The 22,388-nt window shown below is 36.1% G+C and overlaps 1 pseudogene; it reads left to right on the forward strand.

Moving 5' to 3' along the window:
- The first annotated feature begins 51 nt into the window (after window positions 1–51).
- On the forward strand, window positions 52–21,750 carry LOC145099664 (bifunctional protein FolD 1, mitochondrial-like; annotated as a pseudogene).
- The last annotated feature ends 638 nt before the right edge of the window (window positions 21,751–22,388 follow it).

Below are 22,388 nucleotides of genomic sequence, written 5' to 3' on the forward strand. Positions count from 1 at the left end.
CCTTCCCCCTAGACTCTCCCCCAAGTGGCTCAGCCACCACTAGACTTCCCCATGGCTCAGCCGTCGCTACACTCCGGTCGGGTGGCTCAGACGCCACCCGCCGCCGTCAGCCACCACCAGCACCAAGATGGTTCTCTCCAGCTATGGATGTCCATCTCAGATCTTCTAGCTAATCTAACTTGACCGTCGGAGCCCGCTCCCGGGGCACAGTCCCTGGGGCGGCTCTAACGCGTCTCTCTGATGGTGACTTGCAGATCTCCATCGCAACAGAAGACCAGAAGCGCCGTCGGAGGTACATGTTCCATCAGTATAATATATTGTTGTTTATTTGAGATGATTCTGGAATGGATGAATTATATAAGTTTTAATGAGTTAAACTATATATGTATTTTGAATCTAAAAATACGTTGGGTAGAACATGGGTAGATGATGTTGTTGGTAGGTGATAGAAGATGGGGTGGACCGTGAGATAAAAGGATAAATAGATAAACTTGTTTTAGATCTGGATGTATGGATCAGATCAGGAGGTTAGTTTTAGATCCGAGAGTATGGATTAGATCAAAAGGTTAGTTTTCGATCCGAGAGTATGGATCAAATCAAGAGGTTAGTTTTAGATCTGAGAATATGGACTAGGTAATGAGGCAAATTTAAGATCCGGGAGTACGGATTATGTATTTTTGAACTACGTGTTTATTTGATAAGGTATCATATGTATAGTCCCTTTTAGGAACGTCGTTTTAATAAGAGTATTAATTAAAGTATGAAATATACATATGTATGTGAAGTATTTGTTATTGTCCAAAATACATGTTAGATATATTTGATGATATACAACGTGCGATTCAGATACGGTTCAATATGTGTTAAGATGTGTATATATGATATTATTACTTAAAACCTTGTGTTAAGTATACACTAGTTGGCGTTGCTTAAACAGGGATAGTATCAAAATTTGATTATAGGCATTGTAGGCTTGCCAAGTGATGGGTTAAGACTTAAATAGGGATGTTTAGTTCAATTAAGATTGGACTTTGGGTAGTCTCTTATTAAGAGTACGTGTGGGGTGAGATTGATGATCGGTGGAGTACGTCCTACGTACAGAAGTATATTTTATGTACGAAGTCATTTTCAAAGCTCTGTATCTTGGGTGCTGCTTGTGCCAGGGTACTATTATCTTCTCGGGTACGAGTCTTTCGCATACCAGAGTACTATAATGTACCAGAAGTACTATCATGTACAAAGTCTTTTGACAATTTTGTGTGTCGGCTACGGGAGCGTACGGGAGTACTCTAGTAGTATTTCCCCATACTTTTATTTTGAGAGAGCTTTGGAGTCAGCGTTTCTTTTATGAAGTGATCGACCGAGCTTCATATGTCAGCGTTTTCTTTCACGAAGTAATTAAGGGAACTTCGTAGACTGCCTAATAAAGTGTGTTGGTAATAGACCACTGCTAGGTATGTCTGGTCTTATATTGCTGGATAGGGTGCATCTGGGGGTGAAATACCTCATGTATTCAGGCCACTGCTAGGCAAAGTTCGATGTTGGGATAGGTAGAGTCTGGGGGTATAATACCTCATGATAGTCGGACCATGCCTAGGCATTGTTATCTAGATAACTACCCCTGACTTAATTGTCTTGTGGTTCTTTCTTTTACAAATGAAGGTTCATGGTGGAACTTATTCCAATCCCCTCATTTGATTTCTTTATTGATCCTCGTTTGCTGCCAGGGAATTTCCGAAGCAGCTTCGTCAGTTGTTGTTCATATCGACTCCTTAGGCTAGATCTCGTAAGATCATTGTATAGGGTCAGTGTGTGGGGATCGACGGGATGGGATAGATTATTTTAGAAATATGATTTATATGTGTTAATAATATTAGTGGTTTTGCAGGATCGAGATATACATTATTATCACGTGGTTTGAACTAAGAGCTTTTGTACTCTGTGTTCCTTAGGTGATTGAGTTCACCAGGGATATTTGAACTAAGTGTTCACTAGATGTTTTTGAACTAATTGTTCATTAGGTGTTTTTGAACTAAGTGTTCAATAGGTGTTTTTGAACTAGGTGTTCATTAGGTATTATTTAACAGAGTGTGTTCAATGGGTGTTCTTGAACTAGGTGTTCATTAATTATTTTGAACTACGTGTTCACCAGAGGTGATCTAAGAACCATGGCAGCACTAGACTTTGTGCCAATTCCTTAGGGCAATTATTAGGAATGAATGGGACATGGGTAATCGGTTCTTAGGGTAAATCTTTCAGAAATAACTGAAGATAATGGGGTGGGTAATCAGATTGATTGTTTGATAAATGAATATAATAATTATATTATTGTGGGTTGAAAACCCTATATGCTCACCAGGCTCCCAAGCCTGACCCTCTCAGTTTTCTTTATATTACAGGTTATGGCACGAGAGCATAAGTTGGCTGACATAACGAGAGAGTTTGGATTATAGGCCAGTAGTTATGAATAACTGTTGTAATGTCTATTTTGTTCTGTTTATGCTTTTGGTCTGTATTGAACATGACATCCCGAGATTTTGTTATATAATGAAAATGCATTTCTTTAAAGGAATGCTTTGATAAATTCTAATCATATTTTTGCTTTGGGAACAAATTCCGCAATTGTTTTCTTTAAAAGATTACTCTGATGTTGAAAACAAAGCATAAACAAATCGGTCTTTTCTGGCAGTGAAATTGGGGATGTCACAGTTGGTATCAGAGCATTAGTTTAAGCGAACTAGGAATTTGTAGGAAATTTCTAGACTTAAACTTAGAATGCTAAGTAATGATTGTGAGGAGTGTGTCTAAAATATGTTAGGTAGTACACCTAAATTGACACAATCACTAGTTCATTTTAGGAATGATGCCTAAAATGCTTTTATGTGCTAAATGTTTTGTGTGATAGCTATATTGATGCTATTATTTGTTCAGATTTATGGTCTGTTGCCGACCGGATCTGGAAACCTTATGTGTTTAGGATTCTAAGCGTATGACTATGATATTAGAACTTGCATCTAAACGTTTCGGAGTGACAAGGAGATTTATACGTTTATCGTAATTAAAGCTTTCTTATCTTAAAATTCTCGCTTGGTACACCGAATGTCTGCTTAGGTGCACAAAAGGTCATGGTGAAGACTCGTAGAGAAATTGAGCAAATAGAGGAAAAGAAGAAGGCTTATGATAGTGGATGACACCTATCAGAAGATATCGTAAGAGTTGTATCTTGCCTTTAGAGTATGTCTTATGAAATAACAGTACGTTTAGAGGAGTACGGTACGTCTGAAGTACACCTTAGATTGGTAGGATGATGGAGAGATTGGTGTAATTCTTGAGGTTGTCTCATCACCCGGCATTTCCATCAGCAATCGAGTTGAAGTGGAATTGATGATTGAAGATATGCAATGAAGAAGTCCTAGTAGAGTCTAGGGAAATTTTTATGATTATTTGGACACATACGTATGTGTTAAATTGTTTTGTGATTTTCTTGTATGGTGACTTTGTCGACTGCGAGACAATACTTGGGACGAGTATGAGTAGGTGTGAAAGGTAGTAGATGCATATACTACCGGAAGCACAGGACTCGCACTTGGATCAAGGAAAGTCACAAAGGTTACCAAGAAGCTGGTGATTGATTTCGTTTTATTCGAGTATGTCATTACCCTTGTTTCGGTAATGATTATTGAGATGGTTGTTATTCCAACCCTAGTGGTCATATAAATTTGAGTTCGCCTGCGATGAGTATGTTACGTGGTCTAGAGGACCAAGTTAAATGTAACATCTGACTTAAGTCAGAACGTTGAAATTAATGCGATCGATAGTATCGCGCTCGTTGTTGAAAGAAGTTTGTAGGTAGAAATGCTACATGCTGAAATGTGATTATATCACATTAGAATATGAAGGAAGGTATTTTCCATTTTTGAATTTAACTTTAAAAAGACCGAGTCTAAGCGTCGCATCATGCGATGAGAGGTCAATAGAGCACGACCCATCGGTCTGTTACAATAGATAAAGGAAAGTATTTATCCTAAAAAGAAGAAGGAGTCCACAATAAGTAATTATTTGGTAACTCGAAGGTTACGATTGAAAGTACAACATAGTACGATAAGCAGATGCAAGATTGGGCATCGTCTGTGGTCAAGAAAGCCATAGAGTTAAATACCCATTCGAGGAAACATAGAAGTTACGGTTATTACCTAGGATGAAGAGATAGCGTATGGAATCATTATACAAGTCCTATTTTCGTTGATGATTCCGGGACATAATCATCCTAAGGGGGAGATAATTGTAACGCCCGTAGATCTGGGCTAGTCAATTTAGAGACGATAAGCATCAAAAATGACTTTTTGATGGATGATTGTTTAGAAGGATTAATCTTAACTAAGGTATTGTATATGTTACAAGGATTCCGTACATATAAAGAACGCCGAAATCCAAGTTATAACGAAGAAGTTATAACCTGTCGAAGTTTCGTGACAGAACTGGCACGACACAGCGCGACGTAAATAGTGAATTTACGTTAGAGTGATATTTGGCCTTAGCAATCTAAATGAAAGTCGTAGAATACGTTAAAACGAGAGCATGCATAAAAAGAACGTCTAAATCTGACTTCGTATGAGGAAGTTATGATTTTTCGAAGTTTCAGCATTAGTAGTATGCAACCCGAAACTCGAGATTGAGGTCGAGTGATATTTATCCAAAACTTTCTAAACGAGAATTGAAGATCTCATCAATAGTAGTCCAACGATAAAAAGACAGACGAAACCGGAGTTCAGATGAAGGAGTTATGAATTTCGAATGGAGTTTTCCTGTCCTGGCCTACTACAAATAATATATTAATAATATATAAAAATTAAAGTCAAAATTAGCCAACGGAGTCTAAACGAGAGTTTTAGATCATAATCTCACCTTCGCGTCGACATAAAGAATGTCGAAAATGGAGTTCGTATGCGAATGTTATGAATTTCTGAAGTTCGGGCGCGAAACCCCAAAACTATCAGGGTTCACGACATGAAAACAGTGTTCACGACATGAACTGACTTCTGACGCCTTCTGGAGCCTCCAGAGTAAGTGGACGAGTGACGAACGCAGTGACCTACTGTGCTCATGACGTGAACACTTAAAACTCACGATGTGAGTGCAGAAATTTCACCCTATAAATAGAAATCAAGGGTCATCCGATTTTGGTTGCTCCGTCTCTTCTCTCTCACTCCCGATACTCTCTCTAAGCCCTATTTTAACCCCCCGAAGCCTCGATATCAACCCCGAGACCTGAAACAAGTCCCGAAGTCTGAAGATCCCGAGAAGAAAAGAGTTTCCGAGCCGAAGCTCTGCCCGCGAGAAGTCCGGTGTGTGAAGAGATCACAGTTCTCACCGAAGAATACTATTTCTACAAGCCGTAGTGCTGCCCGATCATCTTCTGATCAAGTGAGTGTGTAGTCACTTTCTTCTAACACATAAATATTAAGTATTTTCTATGAAATACGTGCTATATGTATAATATATTGTTGTTTATTTGAGATGATTGTGGAATGGATGAATTCTATAAGTTTTAATGAGTTAAACTATATATGTATTTTGTATCTAAAAATATGTTGGGTAGAACATGGGTAGATGAGGTTGTTGGTAGGTGATAAAAGATGGGTTGGACCATGAGATAAAAGGATAAATAGATAAACTTGTTTTAGATCTGGATGTATGGATCAGATCAGGAGGTTAGTTTTAGATCCGAGAGTATGGATCAGATCAACAGGTTAGTTTTAGATCCGAGAGTATGGATCAGATCAAGATGTTAGTTTTAGATCCGGGAATATGGATTAGGTAATGAGACAAATTTAAGATCCGGGAGTACGGATTATGTATTTTTGAACTATGTGTTCATCCGATAAGGTATCATGTGTATAGTCCTTTTTAGGAACGTGATTTTAATAAGAGTATTGATTAAAGTATGAAATATACATATGTATGTGAAGTATTTGTTATTGTCCAAAATACGTGTTAGATATATTTGATGATATACAACATGCGAATCAGATATGGTTCAATATGTGTTAAGATGTGTATATATGATATTATTACTTAAATCATTGTGTTAAGTATACACTAGTTGGCGTAGCCTAAACGGGGATAGTATCAAAAATTGATTATAGGCATTGTAGGCTTGCCTAGTGATGGGTTAAGACTTAAATAGGGATGTTTAGTTTAATTAAGATTGGACTTTGGGTAGTCTCTTATTAAGAATACGTGTGGGGTGAGATTGATGATCGGTGGAGTACGTCCTACGTACAGAAGTATATTTTATGTACGAAGTCCTTTTCAAAGCTCTGTATCTTGGGTGCTGCTTGTGCCAGGGTACTATTATCTTCTCGGGTCCGAGTCCTTCGCATACCAGGGTACTATAATGTGCCAGAAGTACTATCATGTAGAAAATCTTTTGACAATTTTGTGTGTCTGCTACGGGAGAGTACGGGAGTACTCTAGTAGTATTTCCCCATACTTTTATTTTGAGAGAGATTTGGAGTCAGCGTTTCTTTTATGAAGTGATCGACCGAGCTTCATATGTCAGCGTTTTCTTTCACGAAGTAATTAAGGGAACTTCGTAGACTGCCTAATAAAGTGTGTCGGTAATAGACCACTGCTAGGTATGTCTGGTGTTATATTGTTGGATAGGGTGCGTCTGGGGGTGAAATACCTCATGTATTTAGGCCACTGCTAGGCAAAGTTCGATGTTGGGATATGTAGAATTTGGGGTATAATACCTCATGATAGTCGGACCATGCCTAGGCATTGTTATCTAGATAACTACCACTGACTTAATTGTCTTGTGGTTCTTTCTTTTACGAACGAAGGTTCGTGGTGGAACTTATTCCAATCCCCTCATTTGATGTCTTTATTGATCCCCGTTTGCTGCCAGGGAATTTCCGAAGCAGCTTCGTCAGTTGTTGTTCATATCGATTCCTTAGGCTAGATCTCGTAAGATCGTTGTATAGGGTCAGTGTGTGGGGATTGACGGGATGGGATAGATTATTTTAGAATTATGATTTATATGTGTTAATAATATTAGTGGTTTTGCAGGATCGATATATACATTATTATCACATGGTTTGAACTAAGAGCTTTTGTACTATGTGTTCCTTAGGTGATTGAGTTCACCAGGGATATTTGAACTAAGTCTTCACTAGATGTTTTTGAACTAATCGTTCATTAGGTGTTTTTGAACTAAGTATTCATTAGGTGTTTTTGAACTAGGTGTTCATTAGGTATTATTGAACGGAGTGTGTTCAATGGGTGTTCTTGAACTATGTGTTCATTAATTATTTTGAACTACGTGTTCACCAGAGGTGATCTAAGAACCATGGCAGCACTAGACTTTGTGCCAATTCCTTAGGGCAATTCTTAGGAATGAATGGGACAAGGGTAATCGGTTCTTAGGGTAAATCTTTAAGAAATAAATGAAGATAATGGGGTGGGTAATTGGAGGTTATGGCACGAGAGCATAAGTTGGCTGACATAACGATAGATTTTGATTTATAGGCCAGTAGTTATGAATAACTGTTGTAAGGTCTATTTTGTTCTGTTTATGCTTTTGGTCTGTATTGACCATGACATCCCAAGATTTTGTTATATAATGAAAATACATTTCTTTAAAGGAATGTTTTGATAAATTCTTATCATATTTTTGTTTTGGGAACAAATTCCGCAATTGTTTTTCATTAAAAGATTACTCTGATTTTGAAAACAAAGCATAAACAAATTGGTCTTTTCTGGCCGTGAAATTGGGGATGTCACTATAGAGCCATTACTCCTCCAGTCCCATTAAAGGATATAGGTTTGCTGTTGGTGAAGTCCTTGTAAGTGCATTCCCCGGAACGACCCTGGTGTTGGCCATTTGTAGAACTATTTATTCCTCCTCCTGGGCCGTTGTTACTCATTTGTGTCATCTCTGCTATCACAACAGCTGTTACGGCAACCTGAAAAATAGCATTGTCCATTGATGGGGGCGGTGGGGGTGGAGGTGGTGTTCCTGTGGTATTGATGCGTCGGGGATTCCTTCTTGGCGGCATGATTCTGCCATAAGTTTAAAGACGAATTCTTGATAAGACTTCTTAGTAATTATATGCTTTACGTTCCGAACATTATCGAATTTGTAAGTTAATTGCCAAATAGAAACTTAGAACAATAAGTACATGATTTCCTTAGTATTTTAAGAACTTAATGAAATATCCAATGAAATAATAAATGCATGTCAATCTCATTGATATTAATATTCGATACATCGATCAGGAAAATTTGACCTTAACACAGGTCTAGAGTACATCAATGAAAATGGGAAAATTTGACAACATTCAGACCCACGAATTGTGTACTCACAATCCGTCGGGTTTACATACATAAAGTAAAGAGTAGCACCAACGCTCACTCAATAAGTCTATACTTAGCGCAAGAAGTACATGCTCTACTCTGAGCGGGTGGTACATTGCGGACCATGGTATGTGGTCGTGGAAGTCTGAGCTCGAGTTACTTGACGTTCAGCCTCGATGACGCGCCTCTCCCTCGCGGATTGGTTTTTCCGGAACTCCCTCACCTCGGCTCTACCAGCGGTAATGTCGTTCTGAAGGGAAAAGGTGTGCTCTTGTAACACCCAGAATCAGAAAGACTACGAAAGGAAAGGAAAACCCTAAGTCAAGGGGTCAACTCGTCGAGTCCATAGGTGAACTTGACGAGTCGGAGTGGGATCCGGGTTATGGAATAAGTGACCGACTTGACGAGTAGGCAAGTGGACTCGGCGAGTCTGGTCTGATCGAGGAAAGCCCTAATCCGAGGGTTTGCACCCTATTTAAAGGACCTTATGTCCTCTCCTTAGTCCCCCTTGTCGGCCAGAAGCTTCTATACACGATTCCAAACCCTAAGTTGAGTGAGAGAAGGAAGAAAGTGAGTTTGGGGCTTTTGGAAGAGGAAGATTTGGAGGATTTGACCACTAAGGAGTTGGAGGATCCAACCCTTTTGTTGTGAGCATCAGTTTGAAGGTAACAATCTGTCACCTTGCCTTTTTTGCTTCTAGATCTTCTCATGGATGATGTTTTGGGGCCATTTTGGTATGATAAGGAGCCTTTTCGAGGTAGAAGTCCAGATCTGAGGTTGCTACTTCAGATCTAGGTGTGTCTTGGCCCAGAGATCCATAAAGTATCAGTTTTTGGTGTGTTGGTAAAGCATGTTTGCCCCAAACCCTAGCCCTAGAGTGTTTTAAGCCTATAGCTCCTTGGTTTCACGTAAAGTTTGCAACTTTACGTGAGGAAGAGACTTTGGAAGAGTGGATCTACAAGATGGAGCCCCTGCATGGCTTGAAAAGCCACTGTTTGGATTAAGAACTTAAGCTACTCGGCGAGTTGGATGAAGATAGGTAGGAACTCGACGAGTTGGAAGAACAACTCGGCGAGTCTGTTCTTGGACTCGACGAGTTGGATCGCAGAACCTCAACCTTTTTTGGTTAAGACTTAGATCGGTGAGTTGAGTGGTGACTCAGTGAGTTGGACAAGATAGGACTCAGAGATCGTTAAACTCGACGAGTCGGCTGGGTGACTCGGCGAGTTGAGGTGTATTGTGAGAGTTTCAGAGCATAAGGACTCGGCGAGTCAACAGGTTGACTCGGCGAGTGGAGTCATTCAAGAAGTTTGACTTTGACCAGGACTTTGATTTGACAAGAGTGGACTTAGTTGGCTTCTAGTGTTCTGTTTGGATCTAAGTGTTATGTATATTGATATTGGTAGCTCGAGGAGCTAGTGGAGCAGCGGTTCAGAGAATTGTCGGTCAGCAGTCAGAGGGTTATCAGCAAAAGTTCAGCAGTGCAGGTGAGTTTCCCTTTGTGTGAATGGGTCTACGGCCACAGTGTCGGCCCTTGTAGTTATGAGTAGGAAGACCTGGGGGTTAGCCCTAGGCATTGTTTGCTTGTATGATATTCAGGACCAAGGTCCAATGTCGGGCGGGTGTCCAAGGAATGGTTTGCATGATAGAGTATACTTGGTGTCTGTGTGATGCATGTATGTGCCTGGTAGGGAGGTGAGTATGGGCGAGGTCCCATATCTCACCAATAGCAGAGTATGGACGGTGTTCCATATCTCATTAGTAGCAGAGCAGGGGCAAGGCCCGAGATATGTATGGAGTGAGTGTGGGCGGGGGCCCGTATCTCACTTACAGTAGGAGCTTGGACGGGGTTCCATGACTCGCTAGTAACAGGATAGGGGCGAGGCCCAAGACAGGCGGGGCCTTAGGACAGGAATACAGTAGGGTATGTCCAGTTATGTGTTATATGGTATTTTGTATTATGTGGTTAGCGGGCGGGGCCCGAAGACAGGCGGGGCCTAAAAGAAACAGATTTGTATCCGAGCGGGGCTCGAAGCCAGGCGGGGCTTGGAGCGGCGGGGTCGTTGTTGTGGGCGAGGCCCGGAATAGCGGGCGTGGCCCAGTATGCACAGTATGTGTTAATGCAGGGTATGTGGTAGGTTGGCGGAACTCACTAAGCTTCGTGCTTACAATTTTCAGTTTTGGTTTCAGGTACTTCTGGTAGCGGAGGGAAGAGCTCAGGGTGATCGCATGGCACACACCATTGATTAGTCGGCCTAGGATGTTTTACTCTGATCATGAAAATATGTTTAGGAAATGATACTCTGAATTTATGTTATGACTTATGATATGTTTTTATGAATATGGCTTTGGTAATGATTTAAAGAAAAAATTTTGGTACGGATTTTTGGGATGTTACAGCTCTATTGTTCGTTCATGTTCTTCGTCCAGGCGATGAAGACGTTCCGCCATGATTTGGGCGGTGGCACCAACGTCCATGATCTGGTTGGCGTACTCCCTTGTTTGCTCGCCTTTGTTGGCGATGCGACGAATCATGACAATAAGTGCCCTATCAGCCAAACCTCCATTACTGAGGTTATGAAAACTTTGTCCCATGCCATAGGGCGGACGTTGTCCTTGTTCCCTGCTCGATCGTTTTATATCTACAGCCCAGCGGGGAGCCGAGCCCTGAAAGTTCTGTCGGAGATTTGGTACTACCTGGGGAGGATTGTAGACCTCGGGTCCCGAGTCAGTGCCCTCATCACCTGCTTCCTCTTCTTCTTCCTCTTCCTCTTCTTCCTCTTCCTCTTCTCAATCTTCCTTAGGAATCTCTTCGGGATCCTCTTTTGGATCTTCGTCGACCCAACCTCCATTGCCCTGGTTAGGGTAGTAGGGATCCCGGGGGATATAAAATCCTGCCATTTCATCTGATCGAGAATAGAGATAAGAGAATTATATATATAACTTAAGGGTAAAAAAAGATAATTCTTTGATAAGACCTTCACCGAGTCCTCGTATAGTTACCTAGTGTATACAAATTACATACAATTGAGATCGAATAGATCGTTGGATGTGTAACCTTAAAGTATGCACTTTGCGATTATAGACCTGTCAATGAAGGTTTTTTAGTTTTTTTATAGGCATAATTCTATTTAATTGACGATTCCTAGTTCTAACGAAATTTCGAGGTTTACTCACTTATTATAATTTTTATAGTGTCATAAATACTCCTATATTATTTAAATTTGTAAGTTTGATTCCAGTGTTACTTTGGTAAATTTTTTACTTGTTGCTCACTACGACTATTCCCCGACATACGTTGGTCATATCTCGGATAAATATAGTTGATCAGGCTATATTCATCCTAGATCTGATTACATATTTTGGGGCCTAGTCATAGTGTCCAACTTGTCTTAATACTTTTGTATAGTTCTAACCATGACATTAAACTATTGCATGCATGTATTTGTACCTTTATGAAACGAACATTTTAATTTAATGAAGTATGGTTAGTGTGAAAGCGTTTTGTCAGAGAGTTTTAGTCCCTTTGCATTTATAGTTTGTATATCTTATGTGGTCCGATATAGTTAGTTCACTATAAACAATGTTCTGATACCAATCTGTCACACCCCCAAACCAGAACGGCGGAATCGTTCGAGGGCGGATGACTTCATGTAGTATCATAACAGTTGAGTAAATAGTAAAGAAAGCAAACACAACCACCATAATTATAATTTAAAAAGTTACATTCTTGCTTGTAATACATGTATCAAAAGAAATTACATTATGATGATATAATAAGTTTGAAAATTGACGCCTTAGCATCCCTTCCCCAAAAGTTGTTATTTACCTGTATTACTGAATCCCTGAGAAATACAAGTAGTTTTGAAAAAGTGTTAACAATTAAGTTGGTGAGTTCATAAGCGTTTTTGTATAAAAATTGTATGCCTTTTTGTATAAAGTGATTGAGTTTGTTTCTAGAAAATCCAATATTTTCCATAAATAAATGGTAGTTTTAAAAGTTCCAAAAATCGGAATGCATAAGTATTTTCCATACCTAATATAGTGTAAGTAGGTTAAACCTACCGATCTAACTGTAGCTAACAGTTTAGGTTCGAGATTGTCAATCCTGTATAGATCTATACACAAGTATCATGCTCTCCCTACAAGAGATTATGGTTTATAACAAAGGACTTGAAATGCGTACTTGAAAGTACGTGAAGTCAAATGTCTCACTAAAGTTAGTATCAAATAGATTTACGTATGAGAAGTCCATTTTTCTTGTAAATGTAAGTATTTCCTCTTTATAGTGTTTATAATATGTAAAATATCATGAATATCTTGTAAACTATACCTATTATATTTTTTCAAAAATATCATGAATATCTTGTAAACTATACCTATTATATTTTTCAAAAAGTGTGTCTCATTTGAATGATAAACCTTGGTGTATTACCAACTTTGCACGAAAAGTATAACATTTGTAATAACGTTATTTTACTTATTTAACATTTATACACCAAACGTAGATAAAGCGTTAGAAACTGTATGTAACGATTTGCATTTTAACATAAGTTTTCTTGCGTTTCACTTGTATTTTTCCCCCTAAAATATAGTAAAAACGTGAAAATATAGGGGTATGAATTCACCTGGTAAGTGTGATGATTTGAAGAAAACGAGACTTTTCTCGGGCAGCACTTCGACCGGAAAGTGGAAAATTTCTCGGGAGTTTCGGAGCTTCGAACCTTCGTCGGAGCTTGGATATGTAACCGGGGCGTTGGGGTAGTTTTTGGGAGGCTCGAGAGTGAGAAATATGGGAGAGAAGTTGGAAATTGGAAAAGAAGTTCGGAAGCCTCGCATCTTATTTATAGGGGTGGGAACTGACCTCGAACGCGGGGTGTTCCGCAACGCAGGGTGTTCCCTCGTACGCGGCGCGTTCGTCAGGCATGACGTCTTTGCGGATACCGGAATTCGGATAGGACGGGCTAGAAGGCTATATGGGAGATGTGGTCAATCCGAGGCCCTGTGCTGCGAACGCGAGTCGTCCCCTTCAAAACGCAGGGCATTCCCTTTGGACCAACCTCGTAGTTTGTGCCCTGATCTTTGAAATTCCGTAACTTTCGCGTATGACCTTCGTTTTTGACATTCTTTATATCCCCGCTTAGGTGAGATTATGCTCTTCAACTTTTGTTTAGACTTCGTCGGCATATTTTGAATTTATTTTTAATTATATATGTTTAATTGGTCGGGACAGGAAAAGTCCGTTAAAAATTTATAACTTCTTCATGTGACGTCCATTTTCGTCTGTCTTTTTACCATTGTACTACTATTATCGAGATCCTTAATTCTCGTTTAGGTTGTGTCGGCTAAATATCGCTCGATCTTTATTCCGAGTTTTTAGCTGTCTATTGCTAGTCTGAAACTTAGAAAAACCATAATCTTCTCATACGAAGTCAGATTTGGACGTTCTTTTTATGTACGTTCATGGTTTAACCTAATCTAAGACTTTCGTTTAGATTTCTAAGGCTAAAAAGTATTTTATTGAAATTTCACTTTTCAAACTTAACAGTGTTTTACCGGTTTTGATGCGTATATTTGATTGGTCATAACTTCTTCGTTATAACTTGGATTTGAGTGTTCTTTATATTTCTGAAAACTTTGACACGATATCTATCATTTTATGTATCCCAATTGAGACTTTTGAATATTTCATTTCTAACGGTATTTTTATTTATTAATTCAAAAATAAACTACAATACAGATCATTATATTGACTTGAAATATCGGGTTGTGACATAAAAGAAAAAAAATAAAAAGCAAAAGAAAGAAAAAAAATAAGGAAAATAAAAAAAAATAAAGATCGGTGAAGTTTACAAAAAGAAGCATCTTTTAAATTTTTATCAACCGTTTATTTTGCAATTCCTTTTTCAATTTTTTTTAATATAATATCATTTTAACCAAATAAAAAACCTAAAGCTCGGTAAAGTTTAGTCCATGAAGTAATTTGTAAAAGTTAACTGACTATGTTATCATATTATCTTATATTTTGTAAGGGTATTATTTTTGAAACGACACGACGCAAGATACAAACTTGACACAAATAAAAAAGTTTGTGTTGAGTCTTCTCACATTCTAACTCATGAATCAAGAACCTCCGGAACTAATTTATTATATGGGTTATGTTCGGGTTAGTACTTGAGTTCACAAGTCAACCCATCATCTTAAATATTAGACAAAATTTCACAATTGGTCCATGTGGTTTCAAAATATCGCACTTTGAAGACTTCCTAGCAAAAAAATCATGCGACTGGTCCTTGTGGTTTGTAAAATTACATGAAAGGTCCCCCTGCCATTAAATCTAACTTTTCAGCTATTAGATTTTAATGGAAAAGACTATTTTGCCCTTGTAACAATTTTATGATTTTTTTTAATTTTTTGTTATTACGGTTTATTTTTTTATTTTTATTTTTTTTACTTTGATGTTCTATAGTTAATATCATTAGCAACTTTATGTTTGCATTTATTATTATCATTATTTCACCTTTTGTTTTTTTTATATATATTTAGTTATTTATTAATCTTCTATTGTTTTTATTTATTTTGATTCAAGTAATGAAAAATAAAAAAAATAAAAAAATCAAACCCCAAAATTGTTAAATACTCTAATATATTAATACATTTTACATTTTACATATTTTTTGGTGTTTTCACATTTTTTTATTAATTTTGGTTATGTATGGTTTTCGTATCTTTTTTTTTATCTTGATTTGTGTAAATAAAAAAGTTATGTTTATTTTCTTTATTTATATTTGTAAATATAACTATTTTATTTACATGAATCAAAATAAAAAAAGTTACAAAAACCCTAAATAAACAAAATTATAAAAGAAAAAACCAAAAAACTTAAACATCAAAAATGTAATATACTCTAATATATTCATATATTTTACACTTTTTGGAAAAGGTCAAAAAAGTTATCAAATTGATGAAAAATAAAACAAAACAACGAAAAAATAAAAAAAAGGAAATAATTAAAAATAAAAATATGAAATAATTAAAAAGTAATATGAAAAAAATTAAAAAAAAATAATACTAAAAAATTAAAAAACAAATAGGAAAAAACCAAGAATAGATGAAAATGTAAAATGTATTAATATATTAGAGTATATTAGAATTTGGTGTTTGAGTTTTTATTTTTTGTTTTTCTATTTTTCTTAATTGAATCAACATAAATAAAAACAATAGAAGAATAATAAATAATTAAAATTATAACAAAAATAGAAAACAAAAGGTTAAATAATGATAATAATAAATTTAAACATAAAGTTGCTAACGATATTAACTGTGTAGTATCAAAAAACATGAGCAGTAAGGACATAAAATTAAAAATAAAAAACAAAAAATAATAAAACATTATCGCTTCAATTCGCAAATAAGAAAAATTAAAGGAAAAATAATTCCGACATGGTTTATCGAATTTAAGTCTATTTACTTGATTCAAAATAAATAAAAATATAACAAAAAATCATAAATAACTAAAACTATAAAATAAAAATAGAAAAAAAAATGTAAAAAAAATTAAAAAAAAACTTATCAAATTGTTGAAATTATATATATATATATATATATATATATATATATATATATATATATATATATATATATATATAAATATATATAAAAATATATAATTTATATTTATAATTTATATAAATACAAAATATGAAATTTATAATTTATATATATACATAAAATTTCAAATTTATAAAATTACACAAATGGCCCTTGAGGTTTGTAGTGTATCGCAATATTGGTACAATGACAAAATAATTTTTTCCATTAAAATCTAACAGCTGAAATGTTAGATTTAACGGCAGGAGGACCTTTCATGTAATTTTACAACCACAGGGACTAGCCGCGTGACTTTTTGCTAGAAAGTCCTCAAAGTGTGATATTCTGTAAATCATAGGGACCAGTTGTGAAATTTTGTCTAAATATTATAAAAGAATTAAAAAAAAAATATTTCTGTAATTCATTTATAAGATTTGACCTATTTGTATTTTATTCTGAATCTTGAACATGATTTTACACAATACGACTATACACAAACAACACACTTCACCATATCATCTTCACAGTAGGATGGTAAGTCTCGTTGTCTTTCTCTAATTAACGATGTGAGATTTAACTTTTTTTTGATGTGTTTATTAGTTTATTTGTTTCTAGAATTTTCCCTAATTAAACGGACGTGACTGACTGTTTATGACAGAAAAACTTGATTTTGACCTGCGAACCAATTTAATTAAACGAGTTACATTGGTCGTGTCTGAGTTTATCAGATCCAATTTAAGGTTTAAAATACGGCACAATTATTTGTATGGATCGTATTTTGGTTGAACTTTCTGACCTGCCAAAACGCAACCCGCCAACACGAAAACAACACAATTGCAATTATTATTTTTTGTTTTTTTAATGTTTCCCATCCACCCCATTTAAATCGACCAAATCCCTAAAACTATCATGGAAAAAGTTTACTTTTGGCTAAAAAATGTATTATGATAAAATGGTGACATATAACTTGGAAGATACAAATTTTATATGTCTCATGTATTTAACAAAAAAAAAAAGAACCTTATTAATTATCAGTAGCTATTTTCTCCAATGACGTATTTTTATATAATCAGATCATTTTACATAAAAATGTTAGGTTATGAAATTGACATGTCAATGTGAGTTATAGGAAAAAGGGCAAAGAGTTTCATTTTGTTTTTGTGCATTATATGGTTGTATATTTGACATTGCGACCACTATGTTCAATGAAGAAAACCTTCTTTGCTTTTTCATGATACCTATCCTTTGGAGTTTTTCCAATTTTGGAGTGTGCATCTAAAGTTGTACTTTAACTATTCAAAGGCAATAACCATTTCTCTAAAATTGCATACTATTCCACCTTCTCAAACACCAAGCCCCAGCTGGTGTCCAACCATTATGCTTCACACGACTTCCATGATATTTACTTCTTTGAGTAAAAACCAATTTTCAACTTTGTAATAATTGATATATCAAGAATAATAATTTATAGTAACTAGTACTTTACAATAATAATGCATGATATGATCAAATGGTCTTAATATGATCAAAAGAGAATTGCAAGGCATTTGGTATTATAGTGTGATTGTCTTAAGAGATTTGAACCCCCCCCCCCCCCCCCCCCCCCACACACACACACACACACACACACACCCCTACCCACCCACCCACCCACAAACACATTTGAGAAATGAGCTCCTTCAAGTAATTGATATCTAAATGTTTTTCATCCGAAATTTAATACATTAACTTTGACATGATAATAGATGCAACTAAGTGGTTCGTCCTTTCACATACACACATGAATTATACACACATGGATATTAAGATTTATGTCAAAACTAGATATATACATTGATCAATAAGTAAATGGGACCATTTGACAACTATATTAGTTGAGGAGTAACCCATAAATTTCTATGCAATTATCAAAATAGTTTGTCTTAACTTTTCCTCAAATCATAGTCAATTATGCGCTTTGATAGAGTAGTTAGATAATACAACCAGCCAGTTTGGCTTCATCAATGTCAAAATTTCACCTAATTGGATTGTTCCCATGATGACAAATGATATAAAAGATAGCATTATTAATTTAATTATAAACATAAATTGTCTTATTAAAACCTCACATTAAACAAACACCCATCGTCTCAAAGGGGGTGGAGGAATGCAAAATTTTGATGTAATTTGAATCTTTTAAGAAAATATAAAATCTTGCAAACAACCCATTTTTCAGTAATTGAAAGAAGCAAACAATGACAATGTAGAGTTTTTATTGCATAAAAATAATCATTATAAGAATATTATTTTAGTATCACCCATTTTTAAAGACCCAATGGGTGGAGAAAGGAAGCTTAATTTCAATGTGATTTGGGTCTTTCAAGAAATAAAAAGTCAAATATTTTTAAGAATTCATTTTTTATACTTTAAATCAACATATCCAGATTAATATTCAACTTTTTTCTCATACAAAATACAAGTAATTTTAATAATTCGTTCAAATATAATCTTTTCCTCATGATTTCAAAGGTAAAAATAGAAAATGATAATTTTGATTTAATATAGGAGAGACAACTTGACAGAATAGAGGAAAACACTTTTAATGTGCTTTGGTGCGTCGACTCTTCTAATCTCCTATTCCAAGTTATCTCTCGTGTATAGCTATTATCTAATCCCCATTCAGTTCTTCTCTCTATTCCTACACCTATACACATGCAAATTATTTTTATATTTTGGTGAGAACCGCATTCATTGATGTTTTGAAAAATAATAAGTCATTGTTTCACATTCATGGTAACTACTATTGTAATTATTTTGTATTTTTTTAATGAAATTATTGTGTTGAATCACTTTGTGAATTGCTACATATCATGTTTATTTGTGGCAACCTTTTTGCTCTAAAATTTTATTTATCATCAATGAGAAACAATGAAGATCAGCCTTTTCTTTTCCCAATTTAAGTTGGCCATTTGAAGAAATCTTACCTCCAATGTTTTGAATAAGTTTTAGTTTATCTGTGGTATAGGTTTGTACATGTAATTGCATAATGTATATGTTTTGTTTATAATACTAACATTGAAGTTCGAGAATTTAAGTGAAGATGTTATTAAAGAATTGGTAGAACATACTTCTATATTTTTTCATTAACCACGATCAAAAATATATACTCCCTCTGTCCCAATATTATTGTCCACAGACAAAAAACACACAGATTAAGAAAATCATTAATTACCACTAACTTTATATAATAAAATGATAATTTTATCCTTCCTTTGCATTTAATGTTCCATTGAAAGCTTAGTTGGTTAAGTAATAATGAGGGAGTATTTTGATAAAAATATCATTTATTTTTAGAAGTGGACTATTATTTTGGGACAAACCAAAAAGAAAAGATGGACTATAATTTTGGTAAGGAGGGAGTACATGATATACATAAGGAAAGGAAAGTATAACAAATAGGAGGAAAATTAGGAAAACAAATATACACGAGAGAATCAACTAATCCATTACTTCCCCTTAAGTTGGAGCATGGAGATTGTGAACGCCCAATTTGCCAAGCAATGAGTTGAACTGTTGAACCCCTAAAGGTTTGGTGGACAATTGGCAATTTGGAATTTGGTGTTGGTGTTTAGTGGTTGTATTGCCTTTGATTCTACTCTTTCGCATACAAAATAACAATCCATTTCTACGTGTTTTGTACACTCATAGAAGACGGTATTATTTGTGATGTGTCGGGCAGCTTGGTTGTCACAAAACAGGTGTTTCGGTCCACTTTGTGTGACATCTAATTCCTTTAAGAGCCATCTCATCCATAGTATTTCACTAACTATAGTTGCCATTGATCGGTATTCAACTTTGTGACATCCCCATTTTCACGGTCAGAAAAAACCGATTTGTCTACGCTTTATTTGAAAATCAGGGGGTCCTTTTAAAGAAAAATATTGCAAAAATTTTTCCTAAAACAAAATATGATAAAGATTTTATCAAAGCACTTCCGAAGAAATTTATTTCATTATATTAAACATCGGGATGTCATTGTCAATACAGATGAAAAACATAAACATAACAACATAGGCCTTACAACATTTATTTATATCTACTGGCCTATAATCCATAATCCCTCATCAAGTCAACGCATCCATGCTCTTGTGCCACTACCTATAATACAAGAAATTGAGTGGGTCGGGCTTGGGAGCCTGTTGAGCACATAGGGTTTTCAACCCACGATAATTAAGTTTAGTAATTTCATCAAATCATTCAACCCGATTACCCGTTCCCGTTATCCTTACTTTTTGTCCCTAAAGCATCTAAATCAAGGGAACTAGCCTAAGGATTTTCATCGGGATAGAAATTACTACTAAGGGGTTTCCTCAACAATAAATGTTTGTAAGGAAACCATGAGGGGGATGGAGTATATAGGTGAACACATCGTTCACAAACACCTACAGGTTGCGAGCCTGCTAGCGTTCCGCTAGACTGTCTAGAATAGTCTATGGTCGTCATCTATACTCCGCTAGATGACTGGAACATCGTCAACATCGAGACCTCTCATCATTTTATTTCATCACACACCAACTATTTCATCTACCCATATTTTACCTCAACATATTTGTAGATATAAAATATATATATATACAGTTTAAATCATTTAAAACTAGTATAAAACGTTCATCCAACATAGATATCAAGTAAACAGATAATATGCACACATACCACGTAATTTATATAAAATACTTGACAAAACATCAAAAATGGTCCCTGTGGTTTTCAAAAATATCAAGTTTAGTCCCTAAGTTCAAAAAACCTCACAGATGGTCCCTGTGGTTTCAAAACTTTTAACAAATGGTCCTTTTCGCTAACTCCGTTAGCTTTTGGCCGTTAAGTGAAGGGTATTTCTGTCATTTCACAAAAGATGGACCATTTATGAAGTTTTTTGTTATTTAAAAAAATATAATTATTTAATAAACATACAACAGCAGAAATCAATGGGAGATCAATCGCCAATGAAATTAAAGCTACATTAGCGACTGAAGTTTCTAATATGAAGAATTCAATCAATATGGTACCTGGATTAGGCGTAATATTGGTGGGAAAAAGAAAAGCTTCACTCACATTTGTATGCATCAAGAAAAAAGCTTGCGAACAAGTTGAAATTGCCTCAGTAGTAACAGAGCTTCCTGAAGATGTACAGAAAGCGAAGTTCTCGATGCTATTTCAATGTTAAATCACAACGAATCAGTCCATGGCATTCTTGTCCAGCTTCCATTACCCAATGTAATTACTCTTTTACCCTTTCTTTTGTAATCAATTTCAATCGATTCACCCAATGTAATTGTTGATTAAGCATTTGTGTGAGGAGAAGATTATAAATGTAGTGAAAGTTGAAAAAGATGTGGATGGTTTTCATCCTGTGAACATGGAAACCTTGCAATGAGAGGAAGGGAGCCTTTGTTTATTCCTTGTGCCTCTTTGGGGTGTATTGGGGTGCTTAATCAATGCAGTGTAGAAATTTTAGGTAAGAAAGCAGTGGTAATTGGAAGAAGCATGATTGGATTACCCACTTCCTTGCTATTACAGGTACTTATTTTATTTGTATCCAAATTGTCTTGTTTTAATGTTATTATTCGTCTGAATCACATGTCTTTCTACATTCAAAGACATCATGCTACAATAAGCGTTGTGCATTCATTCACAAAGAATCCAGAGGAAATAACATGTGAAGCTGACATTTTGGTTTCAGATGTTGGAGTTCCAAATTTGATTAGAAGTCATTGGTTGAAGCCTGGGGTTGTGGTAATTGATATGGGGTCAACGCTGGTTTAGCTTAACCACAGGATGTCGGCCTCTCCATCTCCGATTCTCGACTGTTCCAGCCCCATCTCCATCCTTGCTTAGTTAACTCAACACCCAAAACAGCCTCCTAGCAAGGCTTAAATTGCTGAGAAACTGTCACAAGAAAAGCACCGACAACTCTCCCTTAGACGACCAAAAGCAGCCTCGAACACCCCCTCATTCCCTTGACAGACAAATGCTGCTACTGTCTCCCTTATGTCGGGTTACGGTCGGCAATGAGGCAAAATGAAAGAAGGAAACCACCGGAGCAGACCTGTATAGCCAATGCCCCCTCCCCCCTTTCTCATGATCGCCAGCCACATGACCACCATTTTGAATGCCTTCGATCGCCTGATGCCTTCTCGATCTAATGAAGACGAAGATGAGGACCGAGGTCCCTTTCTCAGTCCCACCTTGTGATCCGCTTGAACCTCACTAGTACCCTCAATTTTTGATTGCTTCCATTCGTGTTCTTCCCCGATCAGATGAGGAAGACGCACCATCTCCCTTTTGCATTTGAGTTCATCGACGAAGTGAAGATCCAGTTTAAGATTAAGATGGGTTCTTTTGAGAGAGAGAGAGAGGGGGTGGGACCCTTTATTAAATAATTATATTTTTTTAAATAACAA

The sequence above is a fragment of the Lactuca serriola genome, chromosome 4 (genome assembly GCF_051521515.1).
Source record: "Lactuca serriola cultivar US96UC23 chromosome 4, Lser_US96UC23_V15, whole genome shotgun sequence".
NCBI lineage: Eukaryota > Viridiplantae > Streptophyta > Magnoliopsida > Asterales > Asteraceae > Lactuca > Lactuca serriola.